Source organism: Apium graveolens, chromosome 9 (genome assembly GCF_009905375.1).
Source record: "Apium graveolens cultivar Ventura chromosome 9, ASM990537v1, whole genome shotgun sequence".
NCBI classification, from domain to species: Eukaryota; Viridiplantae; Streptophyta; class Magnoliopsida; order Apiales; family Apiaceae; genus Apium; species Apium graveolens.
The window spans coordinates 107,062,392-107,081,783 of NC_133655.1; positions in this window are offsets into that span (position 1 = coordinate 107,062,392).

The window sequence follows — 19,392 nt, forward strand, 5'->3', positions numbered from 1 at the left end:
ATTATTTAATGAATATTATTTGAATATTCATTTGAGGATCTATGACTCCGATTATTTGCTGAGATATATTCTTTATTTTATTAAAGAATAAGGTGTCAATAATCAAACTTATTTTCGATTATTCAAATAAAGATAGTACCTTCATATAAGTATATCTTTGGTTATTTAATACTCGTTTCAAGTATAAGTTTTAATACTTCTACTTTAATTATTTTTATAAAGATTATTCTTTATGGGAATATTATTTAAATAATAATATTCAGACATTTTCTAAATATTCTGGGGACTGATTTACTTCATTAAATCAGCTTTACTCCAAACACTCTTTAAAGTGTTTTCGAGTCTTCAAAATGATTTTTAAAAGTTAGAGCGGATCCCAAAACTCATTTTTTATTTAAGATCTTTCTTTTTAAGGGGATTTAAATACTCGCTCAAAACCTGAGGGATCCGGCTCTGTGGTGTATTTTATATTCGCAACACGGTTGCAGTTTTGGTAAATGAATTGATTACTTACCCAATGTTCGGGAAGTAAGTCCATCTATTGAGTCGGCATAAGCAACATGGGCTCAGTGGGCGTCCATGATAGTGTAAGTGGCTTAGTGGGAGTCCATCAAATGCATAAGTGGCTGAGTGGCAGTCCAGCATAAGGTCCTATTGAGACCAGGGTGATGACCAGTGGGGAATTCGTCCATCTACTAGTAGAAAAGGTTACTTATGGGTATCTTTGCTTGATCAGCAAGATACCTGGTTTATGCCAAAATTCTTTTCCTTTCCAAATTTATTGGATATTGCAACTCTGTTCATACTTTACATAACAGAGGTTTTCAGGAAATGTATAAAGAAGATGTATATGTGGATATATATATATATCAGAACTTAATGAAGTATATCCTAACTTCATTTCCTTTAATAATATTTCAAAGATTGAATCTATTCAAGTCTTATCTTGTGGTCTCATCAGTGGGATGAACTTTTGAAATTAATTATAACTTGAACGTTGGTAGTTCAAGTAGTATTTGGAAAAGATATAAGTATATTGGGGTATCTTGTAACTTCGTCTTTTAAACTTATATCTAATTAATAATTGTCTTATATATGACAAAGATTTTCAGAAAAATGTTGAGACAAGGTTAGATATATGAGATCACCTTGCAACGATATTTTTTTTATACAGTTATACACTGGGACTTTGTGTATATTATGCATGGAAGAGGACTTCCAATATTTTGAAAAGTATATAAGTATATATATATATATACTGAATATTTTGTGACTTCATCGCATTAAGATATCAAACTTGGTTCATTTCTTTTGACCAAGACTTTCATGAGTATTATGAGTAGGCTCATATATTGTTAATCATTATACATATTATTTTGGTGGGCTTGCTGCTCACCCTTGCTTTCTTCTTTCATCACACAACATCAGATAGATAAGATGAACAGGACCAAGCTCCCAATTCGCAAGCGGATAGGAAATGTTCCGCAGCTTTCTGGAAGCGTTGAGGCCGTTGTAGCTGAGGTAGAAATTACCAATAGGCTAAGTTTTCAACTAATAATGTACCAGACTTATGTATATTATGAATTGTAATAATGGCAAAGAAATGTAAATTTATTCAGAAACCTTTTAAGGTGTATTGACATATAATTGTGGAATAAAATGACTTGTGATTATTTTTGGATATTCATCTCTGAGACTATAACTTGTGGTGTGTGTGTTTATTGTGGGGTCACAGTACAGAGTAGTTGATTGTGTAATAAGATTGGGTGTTATTAAGGGAAATGGAACTCGTGACAACCCGGATCCCCGACCCCGGATTTGGGGGTGTTACAATGTCTCAGCATCAAGGGAGGTAGAATCTATAACAACTTGAGGTTGCTGAGATAGTCCCTCCCTATCTGCATCCTGGATATTCATTAACTCACTTGCAATGACATCCACCCTTATATCTCCTGTAACTGTATTTCTCTCATTATCTCTCTTTTATTTCATCAAGGTCTCACCATGGCTCACCACCCTCACACCCTCACCTTCACCATCTAAGGTGGGACTCCTCACACTTTCTTTTGCCTATCCTGAAGAACTGGATTGCATGTTTTCACTCTTTTCCTCTCCTTTTTCCTGGGAGCAACCCAGTCTCTCACTCATAACACTCTCTTCCCTCAATCCTAGGAGTGATTGTGTTAGGTCCCAATGTGTTTGTAGAAGGGGGGTTAAATACAAACAATACCGAATAATCGAATTTAGTGCGGAATAAAAAATTGAAACAAAATTCAAGTTAAATAAAAATATTATTAAACTTGAAAGGTGTTACAACAATGGTATCGATTACAAGGGATTAATTTCAAATTAATTATCACAAATCTAGAATAAATTCGACATGAACTTTTTCAATTTTTGCAATAAAAAGATTCAAATGCTAAATGCAATTTGAGATTAAGTTCTAGGGATTATGATCCGCTAGATAGTTACACAAGAACAAGAGAATGATTTCTAGTGGTTTGGATTTAACTTTACTAACTAGAAATTGTTGATCTTGAATTTGCAGTTGAAGGATGAAATGTTTTCTGCTCTGCTTTTCTTTTGTTCTTGGTTGGTTGAAGTCTGTTCTGTTGGATAAAAAAATCTTTTGCTGCTTCTGTCTTTTTAATTCAATCAACAGAATCACTTGAACTGGAATGATAATCGGTTGAACTAGCAAGACAATCTGCTGAACCAGTAGAACTTTCGGTATGACAATCAGTTTAAGCTAGTATGACTTTCGGCAAGACTATCTGTTGAACTAGCAAGACTATCAAACTGAACTAGCAAGACTATCTCCTTCCAGTAGAACTTTCGGTGAGACAATTGAAATGATCTGGCATGCCAATCGGTATGACAATCCAGATTGTCATGCTAGTTCAATTTCAATTGTCTTGCTGAATTAAAACTGATTTTAATCCAATTAAAATTCTGAAAATTCTTAATATTAATTCAGAATTAATTAATCAATTAATTCAATTAATCAATAAATTAATCTTTGCAGATATAATTTATTTTCTTAATTAAACTATATGACTTAATTAATTAATAGAGAATTAATACTAATCTTGAACAACCAATCTTCTGAAAATCTTCTGAAAATTACTGAGAATTATGAATCAATTCCACCACTTCAATGTTTGTAACACCCCCAGATCCGGGGTCGGGGATCCGGGTCGTCACGGTCTTTCTTTCCACAATATCACTTCACTTAATTAATAATAATAACCTTATGCTGTGACCCCACACTAACACACACCACAACCCGTTATAGTCTCAGAGATGAAATTGAAATAAGTACAAGTCTTTGAATCCACAATTTAAAAGTTATTACAACCCAAAATGATTACTTCATAAATTTACATTTAATTGCCATTATCTGCCACAAGTTATAATTATACATAATTTGATTTTCAAAATAGAATGCCTGATCTACCAATAGATCTACCTCTGCAGCTATAGCAGCTACAACATCATCGGGAAGACGCGGGATGCTTTCCACGCGCTTGCGCTGGGTCTGCTGGAGTCTGGCCATCTTTCCTAACTGTTGTTGTGTGATGAAGAAATAAAGCAAGAGTGAGCCTTACAGCTCGAAAGATAATATATAGTGATAACAATAATATAAGTATCTAAATGGATACTTACTAGAATCTTTTATCATGCGTAAGATAATTACTTGATATAAGTAAAAACAAGGGATGAAGTTACCAAATACTTCACTATACTTATATCATTTAAAAAGCTGCTTGAACTACCACTGTTCAAAGTATAATGAGCTTTCAACAGTTCATCAGATAGATGAGACTACAAGACAAGATTTGAATAGATTAAATCTTTGAAATTTTATTAAAGGAAATGAAGTCATGATATACTTCATTAAGTTCTGATATATATATATCCACATATACATCTTCTTTATACAATTTCCTGAAAACCTCTGTCATGTAAAGTATGAACAAAATTGCAATATCCAATAAATTTGGAAAGGAAAAGAATTTGGCATAAACCAGATATTTTGCTGATCAGGCAAAGATACCAATAAGTAACCTTTTCTACTAGTAGATGGACGAATTCCCCACTGGTCATCACCCTGGTCGTAATAGGACCTTATGCTGGACTGCCACTCAGCCACTTATACATTTGATGGACTCCCACTGAGCCACTTACACTATCATGGACGCCCACTGAGCCCATGTTGCTTATGCCGACTCAATAGATGGACTTACTTCCCGAACGTTGGGTAAGTAATCAATTCATTTACCAAAACTGCAACCGTGTTGCGAATATAAAATACACCACAGAGCCGGATCCCTCAGGTTTTGAGCGAGTATTTAAATCCCCTTAAAAAGGAAGATCTTAAATATAAAAATGAGTTTTGGGATCCGCTCTAACTTTTAAAAATCATTTTGAAGACTCGAAAATACTTTAAAGAGTGTTTGGAGTAAAGCTGATTTAATGAAGTAAATCAGTCCCCAGAATATTTAGAAAATGTCTGAATATTATTATTTAAATAATATTCCCATAAAGAATAATCTTTATAAAAATAATTGAAGTAGAAGTATTAAAACTTATACTTGAAACGAGTATTAAATAACCAAAGATATACTTATATGAAAGTACTATCTTTAATTGAATAATCGAAAATAAGTTTGATTATTGACACCTTATTCTTTAATAAAATAAAGAATATATCTCAGCAAATAATCGGAGTCATAGATCCTCAAATGAATATTCAAATAATATTCATTAAATAATATAAACTGAGTCATAAGCCCTCGAATGAATATTCAAAATAATATTCATTTAATATAAAGGAGTCATAAGCCTTCGAATGAATATATTCAAAATAATATTCAATAATAAAATAAAGTTAAAGTTATCGAATAAACCTTATTCGATTAATAGTTTTGAAAACTATGACCATATATATATATATATAAGTATATATATATATATATATATTTAGATCCATATATACAAAATCTACTCGGGATCCTTGACTCCCGGTTTTAAAAAATATTTTCACCTTTGGGTCCCTATACTAAGGGTATATGCAAATTACCGCTATCCTCTAGCATAGGTATTATCAACAATTATATATGGAAAGAATACGAAATAGGCATGCATATATATATACCATAGCAGCATGCTTCAATATATAACAACATTTGCTAATAACCAATATGCATCTATCGCAAGATAATGCATATACACATATACATCACAACAACAGTATAACGGGTAGAAAACTTGCCTGAGCGACTTGGGGTGATAAAAGGCTCGGGACGAGTTTGGTAACCTATAAACAACAAGTAAGTTGGAATTAAACCAAAGTCACTTGTAAATCTATACTTTAACTAACTTAGACTCTAACGCTTATTCTGCGCTTACTGATTCTCTTAAGTCACTCGAGTACCCTCGGCTCCACCATTTTTAATAATTTTAACCTTTACGAGTTTTAAGGCGATTCCTTCGCGAGTGTCTTACCAACTGCCTAACACACTTACCATAAATGTTTCATACATTAATTAACCCTTTTTGGTCTTTAACCTATGTTTCAAAGTAAGGCGAGGGGAAAAGTTTCGTTCGCGAAACGCCGTTACATGAAACGGTCGTTTCTCCTAAACCGTGCATCGGAATCGAACGAACTACATATCAAAACGAAGCTCGTAACATGAGCTATCTAAAAATGGTAATGGTCATAATCTAGCAGGGGGTTCTCGGGTCCTAATGTTATGCACAAAAACAGTCTAAAGAAAATCGGATGTTACGACGGCTATGTTTACGCGATTTCCCAATTTTAAACCATTCAAAACCAACCCAATTCAACCTCAAATCCAACATACAACCAACATCCATCCTTATCACATCATAACAACCCCAACCAATTCAATTTTAACATTCATACTTATGCCTAAGCTTAACTTTAACCATACTTAAGTTCTTTTAATCAAAACAACAACATTTACCATTCCAATTCAATACCATTTCAAATCCCAAACTCTAAATCACAACATCAAGCTACAATATCACCCTACTAATCAAAATCATCTTATAATACATAGGAATCTAGGGTTTGGAGATGATATACCTTCCTTGAAGTGGTGGGAGGAGCTAGGAAGCCTTAAGAAGCTTTGAGAAGTCTTAGGAATGCTTGGATCTTCAAGGAAAACAAGAAAAATTTCAAGTTAAAAACTTGAAAACACTATTCATAGTCTTCTTCTTTGATTAAATGAAGAAGATGGAGAAGGAATTGATGGCTTAAACTCATGATATAGCCCTAACTAAGCATGAAGATGATTAGGGAATTAACTCACCAATTTAGGAGGCTTGGATCTTGATTTTGAAATTCTTGCCCTTTAAAAAGCTAAAAACCCGAGAGCAAAAGATGAACAATGCCTTGGTTTCTTTTTGATTTTGATGAAAAATGATTTTGCTTGGCTTGGTTGACTTGTTTTTGTGTTTGATTTAGTTAATTACCTTATTGCCCTTGAATTTGTGTGGTTCTCATTCAACCACACCTCCTTCCTTCCCATGTCATGCCTATGTCATGCTGTGATGTCATCTTTCCCTCCTTGTCCTCCTCTCCTTGGTTGGGTGACATCACTCCCTCTAATCCCTTTGCTTAACTTCCTAATCGTTTGCCTAATGACCGCTGATCTGTTATACGGTTCGCTTAACTTTCGTTCTCATTTATCGTTTGAAGGATCATACTCGGGATCTTATTACTTAGGTTCCCTTAACCTTTCTCAATACATTATATTCCTTTTTATGATCCTCTATTATAATCCTTTAATTTAAATCCTTTTTATCCTGTTACCTTATACTCAATCCTTTCCGTATCTAGTGGATTTCCGGGAAAAATCCAAGTATTCGGAAATTGGATTCTGACGATCTTTACATACACTTATATACCACATAGAGTACTAATAATATCCCAGAAGATCAATAAAAGAACCCCTACATAGTGTGGCATGAAAAGTTTTCTCATTCAGCAAAAACACTATTCACAAGGGTTACAAAAAGTTAAAAATTTTAGGGGTTATTACAGTCTCCCCTCCTTAAAAGGATTCCGTCCCGGAATCAAACAGAAAACAAATGGGGGTACTTTTCTAGCATTGCGCTCTCTAGTTCCCAAGTTGATTCTTCCACATTATGATTCTGCCATAGTACTCTGACTAGCTTGATCACTTTGTTCCGAAGCACCTGCTCCTTCTTATCTATAATCCTTACTGGCTTCTCCACGTAAGTTAGATCTGGCTGCATATCCACCTGCTCGTACTCCACTATATGTCTGGCATCCCGATGATACTTCCTTAGCATTGACACATGGAACATATTATGAACTTGTTGCAAGTTAGGGGGTAAGGCTGGCTCGTAAGCTAACTTTCCAATCCGTCTTAATATCTCAAAAGGTCCAATGTATCTTGGGCTTAGTTTTCCTTTCCTTCCGAACCTCATTAATCCCTTCCAAGGGGATACCTTTAGCAGTACTAAGTCCCCTACTTCATATTCCTTGTCCTTTCGGGCTAGGTCTGCATATTTCTTCTGTCTGTCTTGGGCTGCTACAAGTCGCCCTCTGATAAGATCCACTATATCTTTGGTCCTTTGGACCACTTCGGGTCTGAGCATCTTCCGCTCTCCTACTTCATCCCAGTATAAGGGAGATCGACACCTTCTTCCGTACAGGGCCTCATAAGGCGGCATTCCGATGCTAGCATGAAAGCTATTGTTATAAGAAAACTCGATCAACGGCAAGTGATCATCCCAACTCCCTTTAAAGTCTATTGCACAGACTCTCAACATATCCTCTAGTGTCTGGATGGTCCTTTCACTCTGCCCATCTGTCTGGGGATGGTACGCGGTACTCATATTTAACTTGGTCCCCGCGCATTCCTGAAAGCTCCTCCAAAATCTGGAGTTGAACCTGGGGTCTCGGTCTGAGATAATGGACGCTGGGACTCCATGTCGCGTCACTATTTCCTTAAGGTAAATGTCCACCAGTCTATCGACTGTGTATCTCTCATTAATAGGAATGAAATGAGCTGACTTTGTCAGTCGGTCTATAATTACCCATATGGCGTCATGATTGGCCTTCGTCCTTGGCAAGCCTACAACAAAATCCATCGCTATCTGTTCCCATTTCCATTCGGGAATCTCCAGGGGTCGTAAGAGTCCACTAGGTCTCTGGTGCTCTGCCTTTACCCTTTGGCAAGTCAAACATTTGCTTACCCATTCTGCTACGTCCCTCTTCATGTTGGGCCACCAGTAATATTCCTTCAAATCCCTATACATCTTGGTACTTTCCGGGTGAATGGAATACCTTGAACTATGGCTTTCATCCAATATCTCATCTTTAAGCTCTTGAACATTCGGAACCCAAATCCGGTAGGAGTACCTCATTATCCCTTTATCATCTTTCTCAGTATGGATCTCCTCTCCAATCATTGACTCTCTGCCTTCATTCATTATTTTCTCCTGGCACAATCTGATCTTTTCCAATAACTCTGGCTGCATTGAGATCTCAAAAAGCTTTTCAGTTCCGGTTCCGGTTACCTTTACTTCTATTTCCATTCTCTCAAAATCCCTTATCAATTCTTCCGAAGTCGTTATCATTCTGAGTCTTTCCTTTCTACTAAGGGCATCAGCCACCACATTGGCTTTCCCTGGATGATAGAGAATCTCACAATCATAGTCCTTGATTAGTTCTAACCATCTCCTCTGGCGCATGTTGAGCTCTTTCTGCGTAAATATGTACTTGAGGCTCTTATGGTCTGTGAAAATCTCGCACTTCTCTCCATACAAGTAGTGCCTCCAAATTTTTAAGGCAAATACTATTGCCGCGAGCTCAAGGTCATGAGTAGGATATCTAACCTCGTATTCCTTCAATTGTCTCGACGCATACGCAATCACTTTACCGTGCTGCATAAGCACACATCCTAATCCTTTGTGCGACGCGTCACTATATATCACAAAATCTCCTTTTCCGTCCGGCAATGACAATACCGGAGCCGTTATCAACCTTTTCTTTAATTCCTGAAAACTGTTCTCGCATTTCTCCGTCCATTCAAACTTCTCTGTCTTACGAGTAAGTCGGGTCAAAGGGGCTGCGATCTTCGCAAAGTCCTGTACAAATCTACGATAGTAGCCGGCCAATCCTATAAAACTCCTTACCTCTGTGGGTGTGGTTGGCCTTTCCCAATTTGAGACCGCCTCTATCTTGGAGAGGTCGACCAATACTCCTTCTTTATTGATCACATGTCCTAAAAACTGTACTTCATTCCGCCAGAATTCATACTTCGAGAATTTGGCATATAACTGTTCCTCTCTGAGTATTCCTAGAGCTATCCTCAAATGCTCTGCATGTTCTGTCTCAGTCCTTGAGTAGATCAAAATATCATCGATAAAAACTATCACACATTTGTCCAAGTACTTCTTAAATACTCTATTCATTAAATCCATGAAAGCCGCTGGGGCGTTGGTTAATCCAAAGGACATTACCAAGAACTCATAATGCCCATACCTGGTACGGAACGCTGTCTTGGAAATATCTTCGGGTTTAATCTTTAGTTGGTGATATCCAGTTCTCAGGTCGATCTTGGAAAAATAAACAACATCCTTTAGCTGGTCGAACAGATCGTCTATTCTAGGTAATGGGTACCTGTTCTTTATGGTTAGCTTGTTCAACTCTCGATAGTCTATGCACAGCCTCATGCTCCCATCTTTCTTCTTAACAAATAAAACTGGTGCTCCCCAGGGAGACACACTGGGTCTTATCATACCCTTATCCAAGAGTTCCTGCAATTGGATAGCTAACTCCTTCATTTCTAACGGGGCTAACCGGTAAGGTGCTTTTGAAACTGGCGCCGTCCCTGGGGCCAACTCAATAGCAAATTCAATCACTCTATCGGGTGGTAATCTCGGAAGGTCTTGTGGGAATACATCTTCAAATTCGTTGACTACTGGAATATCTTGTAAGTTAGGCACCTCCTTCTGCGTGTCCACCACATAGGCTAGGTAGGCCTCACTTCCTTTTCGTAGCATCCTTTTGGCCTGGGCCATAGTCAAAAATTTCTGCGTCTGCCTCTTTCCTCTAAATATAACTTCTTTCTTCCCTGGGACATTTAGCTTAACTTTCTTCCCTTTACAGTCTATCTGAGCATCATTGCTAGATAGCCAGTCCATTCCTAAAATTACATCAAACTCCCCTAATTTAAAAGAAATCAGATCAACACTAAAAGATTGCTCCCCTATGCCTATCTCACAGGCGGGGTGAATCTGGTTAACAGGAATAATTTCATGATTGGCTATTTCTACTTGTAAGGGTTCTATCAAGGGTTCAGCCTTAAGTCTTAACTTACGCGCAAGGTCCTTTGATATAAAAGATTTAGTTGCTCCCGAATCAAATAAAATGTTTGCACTGACTGAATTTAGAGAAAGGGTACCTGCTATCACATCTGAATCTTTCATAGCATCCTGGACTGTCATGTTGAAAGTCCTTGCAGTAGGTGGCTTATTAGAAGCAGCCCTGCTTGCTCCCGAAGCTGCTGGTTTGTTCATTGGGCATTCCCTCTTCCAATGACCCGGGCGTCCACACTGATGACAAGTGGTGGTTGGAATAACGGCAGGGGTTGATGATGGGCACTTAGTTGAATAGTGGCCTTCCCGACCGCACTTAAAGCAGGTTACTGGCTTTCCTTTACACTCCCCAGTGTGATTCCTTCCACATATGTTACAGGCTGGCAATGGGGGTCGAGACTGGTTGGGATAGGACATTCTTGACTTCTGGCCGCCCTGGCTCACGCTCACACTCATTGGCCGCTTAAACCCAGTATTCCTTCCTGGTAGGGACACTGCTCCTCGATTAAATCTAGTTGGGAAGCTTCTTCCTGCGGAACCTCCACCCATGCTCATACTTTTCCTCTTTATTCCTTTCTTCAATCTTTCCTTCTGCATCTGTTCACTTCCGACTTCTACAATCGTTGCCTTTTGCACCAGAGTGGTATAGTCCGTAAGCTCAAGGATTGCCACCCTATTCTGAATCCACGGTTTCAGTCCCTGCTGAAACCTCCTAGCTTTCTTTTCCTCGATGCTCATAAACTCCGGCACAAACCTTGATAACTCAGTAAATTTCGCTTCGTACTCTGCTACAGACAAGTTATTCTGCTTTAGCTCCAAGAACTTGAGCTCCATCTGGTTTTCCATAAACCTCGGGAAATACTTTCCCAGAAACAGCTGACTAAATCTCTCCCAGGTTATAATAGCATCTGTCTCCATGTTTTTCTTGGCCTCCCACCAGTAGTTAGCTTCTCCTTTCAGAAGGTAGGTAGCAAATACAGTCTTCTGTGCCTCATCGGTACTCAAAATCTCAAAAGATTTCTCCATTTCCTTTAACCATGCCCTTGCCTCAACTGGGTCGGCTGATCCGTGGAACTCAGGGGGCTTAAGGGACTTAAAAGCCCTGAAAGAGTTTGCCACATCATTGTTATTTCCTTGAGGGGGTGGGTTGGGTTGACGTTCCAAATTCTGCCTTAAGAGTTGCATGAACTGGCCCATGGGATCCATGCCTGGGTTTGGTACTGGTTGCTCAACCTCAGTTTCTCCTTCTTCAGCCTCTATCTCAAATCCCTCAACATCATAGGTTTCCTCTTCCTCTTCATAGAGGGAGTCATCCTGTTCCACATAATCCTCAACTTCCTCTTCACTATGTTCCTGGTTCCTATCATCCTGGTTATGGCTTCCCTGGTCCTCAGATCCAGGGTTCGCCCTAGTTCCAATCTTTCTTGGCGGCATGATTCTGATAATAATAAAAAAAAATATTGGGAAATCCAACGTTAGGTCACAATTATATACAACATTGTGCCCTGCACAGCTCTTATAATGGGGAGAACGTATATCGCAATTCTATTATTTTAAGAAAGTTCTAATACGAAGTGCAGTAATAATAATGATAAAAACAGTGATCCCGTCACTAATGAACTGAACCAAAGGAAACAAATATATACATAATGCGAGAAATACATAGTTTGATCTGGTCAAAAGTACAACAGTGCTACAGTCATCTGTCCCAAAAGTGATACACAAGAGTCTATCTGTCTAGTCAGAAAAAGGGATGCTATATACAAGTCAACTATCCCGGAAAATTGGCTCTTACTAAGGCCTCGGCTAACTAGACAACTAGACTATTCCATCGTCAGTCCTGAATCATACACCGGAGCGGGTCAGCTCCCATACCCTTTCCATCGCACGACGGAAGATATAGTCGGCCTGCCGCCTGGAGATCCTACCATGCCTGTCCCCCTGGAGCGATCTGAGCCTCGCTCGGGATGTGAGCTCTATCCCCGTAAGCTCCCTCCTCAAGGATCGGGGTATAGAAGCCCTAGTCTCATAAGCTCGGGTACGCCTACCCGCCCTCTCTGCATCCAACTCCCTCTTGGCCTCATCCAGTCGGCCCTCGGCAACAGCCACTCGGGTCCTCAGAACATCCTGAACATATCCATGTGCTAACGAAGACTGCCTGTGGGCAGGGTCAAGAGGTGGTGAATCCGGAGCCGCTAAGGGCGCCTCTTCGGTCTACCTAGGCTCGGAAGTATGGGTCTCTGAGCTGTCATCATCGGGAATCCAAGATAGTGGTGGAGGGGTAGGGGCTCTTACCACCGGAAGTGTGGGTAAAGGGGTACCAGCATACACTACCATAGGTCCAACACGCTCCTCAGCTACTAGGACCTCATCCGGGTCCTCCTCATCTGGAATAGCAATAACCTCTGTCTCTGACTCCTCTGAGGGGTCCTCCTCATCTGAAATAGCAATGACCTCCGTCTCTGACTCCTTTGAGGGGTCCTCCTCATCCTCCTCCATCTCAGGCTCCTCCTGATCCTCAACATCTAGCAATGCCTCATCATGCTCACGCTCGAACATCTCAGGGTCCTCTATCTCAGGCGCCTACACATTAAACGAGCTAAGTTACTATCATGATACTTATAAGGGTTCCCGTAAGGGTTTTAACTGTCAGCACTACTTTAAGTAGTCTGACCATGAACTTGGCAAGAGTTCTTATTATCTTTGTGAGTTTGTTATTATATCATCGCATCATCTCTGAGGTTTATAACGCTTAGCTCTGATACCATTTCTGTAACACCCCCAGATCCGGGGTCGGGGATCCGGGTCGTCATGGTCTTTCTTTCCACAATATCACTTCACTTAATTAATAATAATAACCTTATGCTGTGACCCCACACTAACACACACCATAACCCATTATAGTCTCAGAGATGAAATAGAAATAAGTACAAGTCTTTGAATCCACAATTTAAAAGTTATTACAACCCAAAATGATTACTTGATAAATTTACAGTTAATTGCCATTATCTGCCACAAGTTATAATTATACATAATTTGATTCTCAAAATAGAATGCCTGATCTACCAATAGATCTACCTCTGCAGCTATAGCAGCTACAACATCATCGGGAAGACGCGGGACGCTTCCCACGCGCTTGCGCTGGGTCTGCTGGAGTCTGGCCATCTTTCCTAACTGTTGTTGTGTGATGAAGAAATAAAGCAAGAGTGAGCCTTACAGCTCGCAAGATATTATATAGTGATAACAATAATATAAGTATCTAAATGGATACTTACTAGAATCTTTTATCATGCGTAAGATAATTAATTACTAGATATAAGTAAAAACAAGGGATGAAGTTACCAAATACTTCACTATACTTATATCATTTAAAAAGCTTCTTGAACTACCACTGTTCAAAGTATAATGAGCTTTCAACAGTTCATCAGATAGATGAGACTACAAGACAAGATTTGAATAGATTAAATCTTTGAAATTTTATTAAAGGAAATGAAGTCATGATATACTTCATTAAGTTCTGATATATATATATATCCACATATACATCTTCTTTATACAATTTCCTGAAGACCTCTGTCATGTAAAGTATGAACAGAATTGTAATATCCAATAAATTTGGAAAGGAAAAGAATTTGGCATAAACCAGATATCTTGCTGATCAGGCAAAGATACCAATAAGTAACCTTTTCTACTAGTAGATGGACGAATTCCCCACTGGTCATCACCCTGGTCGTAATAGGACCTTATGCTGGACTGCCACTCAGCCACTTATGCATTTGATGGACTCCTACTGAGCCACTTACACTATCATGGACGCCCACTGAGCCCATGTTGCTTATGCCGACTCAATAGATGGACTTACTTCCCGAACGTTGGGTAAGTAATCAATTCATTTACCAAAACTGCAACCGTGTTGCGAATATAAAATACACCACAGAGCCGGATCCCTCAGGTTTTGAGCGAGTATTTAAATCCCCTTAAAAAGGAAGATCTTAAATATAAAAATGAGTTTTGGGATCCGCTCTAACTTTTAAAAATCATTTTGAAGACTCGAAAACACTTTAAAGAGTGTTTGGAGTAAAGCTGATTTAATGAAGTAAATCAGTCCCCAGAATATTTAGAAAATGTCTGAATATTATTATTTAAATAATATTCCCATAAAGAATAATCTTTATAAAAATAATTGAAGTAGAAGTATTAAAACTTATACTTGAAACGAGTATTAAATAACCAAAGATATACTTATATGAAAGTACTATCTTTAATTGAATAATCGAAAATAAGTTTGATTATTGACACCTTATTCTTTAATAAAATAAAGAATATATCTCAGCAAATAATCGGAGTCATAGATCCTCAAATGAATATTCAAATAATATTCATTAAATAATATAAACTGAGTCATAAGCCCTCGAATGAATATTCAAAATAATATTCATTTAATATAAAGGAGTCATAAGCCTTCGAATGAATATATTCAAAATAATATTCAATAATAAAATAAAGTTAAAGTTATCGAATAAACCTTATTCGATTAATAGTTTTGAAAACTATGACCATATATATATATATAAGTATATATATATATATATTTATATCCATATATACAAAATCTACTCGGGATCCTTGACTCCCGGTTTTAGAAAATATTTTCACCTTTGGGTCCCTATACTAAGGGTATATGCAAATTACCGCTATCCTCTAGCATAGGTATTATCAACAATTATATATGGAAAGAATACGAAACATGCATGCATATATATATACCATATATATAACAACATTTGCTAATAACCAACATGCATCTATCGCAAGATAATGCATATACACATATACATCACAACAACAGTATAACGGGTAGAAAACTTGCCTGAGTGACTTGGGGTGATAAAAGGCTCGGGACGAGTTTGGTAACCTATAAACAACAAGTAAGTTGGAATTAAACCAAAGTCACTTGTAAATCTATACTTTAACTAACTTAGACTCTAACGTTTATTCTGCGCTTACTGATTCTCTTAAGTCACTCGAGTACCCTCGGCTCCACCATTTTTAATAATTTTAACCTTTACGAGTTTTAAGACGATTCCTTCGCGAGTGTCTTACCAACTGCCTAACACACTTACCATAAATGTTTCATACATTAATTAACCCTTTTTGGTCTTTAACCTATGTTTCAAAGTAAGGCGAGGGGAAAAGTTTCGTTCGCGAAACGCCGTTACATGAAATGGTCGTTTCTCCTAAACCGTGCATCGGAATCGAACGAACTACATATCAAAACGAAGCTCGTAACATGAGCTATCTAAACATGGCAATGGTCATAATCTAGCAGGGGGTTCTCGGGTCCTAATGTTATGCACAAAAACAGTCTAAAGAAAATTGGACGTTATGACGGCTATGTTTACGCGATTTGCCAATTTTAAACCATTCAAAACCAACCCAATTCAACCTCAAATCCAACATACAACCAACATCCATCCTTATCACATCATAACAACCCCAACCAATTCAATTTTAACATTCATACTTATGCCTAAGCTTAATTTAACCATACTTAAGTTCTTTTAATCAAAACAACAACATTTACCATTCCAATTCAATACCATTTCAAATCCCAAACTCTAAATCACAACATCAAGCTACAATATCACCCTACTAATCAAAATCATCTTATAATACATAGGAATCTAGGGTTTGGAGATGATATACCTTCCTTGAAGTGGTAGGAAGAGCTAGGAAGCCTTAAGAAGCTTTGAGAAGTCTTAGGAATGCTTGGATCTTCAAGGAAAACAAGAAAAATTTCAAGTTAAAAACTTGAAAACACTATTCATAGTCTTATTCTTTGATTAAATGAAGAAGATGGAGAAGGAATTGATGGCTTAAACTCATGATATAGCCCTAACTAAGCATGAAGATGATTAGGGAATTAACTCACCAATTTAGGAGGCTTGGATCTTGATTTTGAAATTCTTGCCCTTTAAAAAGCTAAAAAGCCGAGAGCAAAAGATGAACAATGCCTTGGTTTCTTTTTGATTTTGATGAAAAATGATTTTGCTTGGCTTGGTTGACTTGTTTTTGTGTTTGATTTAGTTAATTACCTTATTGCCCTTGAATTTGTGTGGTTCTCATTCAACCACACCTCCTTCCTTCCCATGTCATGCCTATGTCATTCTGTGATGTCATCTTTCCCTCCTTGTCCTCCTCTCCTTGGTTGGGTGACATCACTCCCTCGAATCCCTTTGCTTAACTTCCTAATCGTTTGCCTAATGACCGCTGATCTGTTATACGGTTCGCTTAACTTTCGTTCTCGTTTATCGTTTGAAGGATCATACTCGGGATCTTATTACTTAGGTTCCCTTAACCTTTCTCAATACATTATATTCCTTTTTATGATCCTCTATTATAATCCTTTAATTTAAATCCTTTTTATCCTGTTACCTTATACTCAATCCTTTCCGTATCTAGTGGATTTCCGGGAAAAATCCAAGTGTTCGGAAATTGGATTCTGACGATCTTTACATACACTTATATACCACATAGAGTACTAATAATATAACAGAAGATCAATAACAGAACCCCTACATAGTGTGGCATGAAAAGTTTTCTCATTCAACAAAAACACTATTCACAAGGGTTACAAAAAGTTGAAATTTTTTGGGGTTATTACAATGTTGACACTCAATAAACTGTCTAGTTCATGAGTGACTAACTTCCGTGACGTTTCTTCATGTCTTTGACTTTGACACTTTGATTTTCTTCAGATTAAATTCTTGTAATTCTCTGATACCCTGACGAGATCTCTGTCACTTGATTAAATCCACAATCTTGATTTATATCACTGAGGCTTGATCAATTTCTTGAACTTCTTCCAGTGAATTAATTCCTCAAGTCTGTAGATGAACCTTGTTTCTGAATCCTTTGACAGATGTTACTTTGTGAGATCTCTTTGACGGTAGATCCACTATTTACTTATTACATTCTTATTTGAGTTGAGTTAAATTCTCGAATATACAAATAGGCTATGACATATGCCTTACAATCTCCCCCTATTTGTTTGTTAGACAATAATAACAAATACCTAGAGGATAACTCAACTAACAAGTAAGAAAAAGATATAAACAGAAATGCAAAGTAAATAGCAGAAAAGTTCTGGATAACATTTAACATTCTCCAGATTACAAATTTCCATGTAGATGTTCCTCTAGACTGAACATATCTTCAAATAGTTTCATCTTCTTTTGTACAACCACATTTCCTGTTGAGAAGCGCATATCTCTCTTGCTTCTCCCCCTATGAGAATCAACTAATTAAAGAAGATCACCTTCGTTTACCACATCTCCCGTATAATAGAATCCGCAGATAAAAACCAATGGTACTCCCCTTTTGGAAAACAGCAATGGTACTCCCCTTTTGGAAAGCAGCTTCTTCCCTTATGAAGAAAATCACCTTGTGTTTACCACCTCTCCCGTACAATAGGATCCGTAGTTACAAACAACAATGGTGTGGTGTAGTGTACATATGTAGGATCTTTTTCTTCCTCCCTGCTATTTCTCCCCCTTAGTTGAGGAATCCTCCAAACTATTACTTAAGCTTTTATCTCCCCCTTAGAGAAGGAATGTATGTCGTTGTCTGAAGGAGTTCTCATATTTAATTTGGTTGGAAAAGAAATAACAAGTAGTTTCATCTTTCTTCCTCACTGTGAGTGTGTGATTCTGTTTAGTGTACCTCACATGTGTTTCACTCTTCTCTCCACTCGTGTTTATACTCATTCTCACAAGTGTATCACTCCTCTCATAGCTCCAAAAATCAGTTGTACCTGCAAGGAAAATAACCTTAGTTGTCCTTAAGGAGGTCACAGGTGGTGCAATGGGAGTTCGCAAATCCCCATCCTTGTTAAACTCGTTAGATGAATCTGAGTCATAATCTACAAGTTGCTAGTTTCCCTTTTAGGGTTCCAGATTTGAATTATGGGAAGGTAAACAATGATCAAAAGAATTTAGCATAAGGATCAAAGTTCCCTTCTAATGTCTATGAAGACATTTCCTTGTGACTCATCAGGTAATATCTGAATTATTGTCAATAAGTTGTCGATCTGCACCTATGTCAGATCCACTATCCGCAGATGCATCCAGGGGATTTAAGCTTGGGGAGGTAGACACTGACCACTGACATATGGCTTTTGGGTCAGTATCCTCTCCTAACACCTGTAAAGACAATTGGTCCATTAAAGAACCTTGAACAATCGACTCTGTCCTTAAAATGGTCGAAACTCTTGTTTCCGTCAACTCATCCTTTGTGTGTGTAACCTTTCCTTGTGCATCAAGAATTGTTTATGTTTGAGGTGGTGACACTACATCGGATACCCTGGCCAACAGGCAAATTTCAATAGACACACCCTTTTGAGAGAATGAATCTAGTAACTGTTTTTGAGCCTTTTCAGCCATTATATCTTTTTGAGAAGATGTATGGGGGCTAGCAGTTGTCTCGGTTTAAATACTACTCATCTTTGTAAGAGACAGAGCTGCTTGGTTGACTACAGAACCTTCCTTATGTGGTGCACTAGGGCACTATCTCCCTCACGCTCATTCGTACTTTATTTTAGTGGTAAGAGAGTGCTGGTTGGTTCTGTTTTTGTGTTTGTCTTTATAGTCTGGGATAGATGTTGTAGGTTTTCAACTTCATGACTGTCAACGAAAGAAAGTCATTGGAGACTGAACCTGTATCACAGAATATATGGCAATAGAGAGATAAAATGTACTTAAGATCTATAATGAATGAAAATTATACATTTAATCTTTTGAGAGAAATGATGTACAATAGTGATTTCAAAAGATTTTACATGAAATAAGAAATCACTAATGTAGAAAGAAGTTTGAGTTCAATGATAACATTACCATCTTACAAACAGCCATATCCCTCAGATAAACCTTTGCTGCTATCTCCAAAGGTAACCAGTGGGCCAGCTTTCTCAACCACATTTGATAGCAGGGCTCTATCTCCGGTATATGTCTTGAT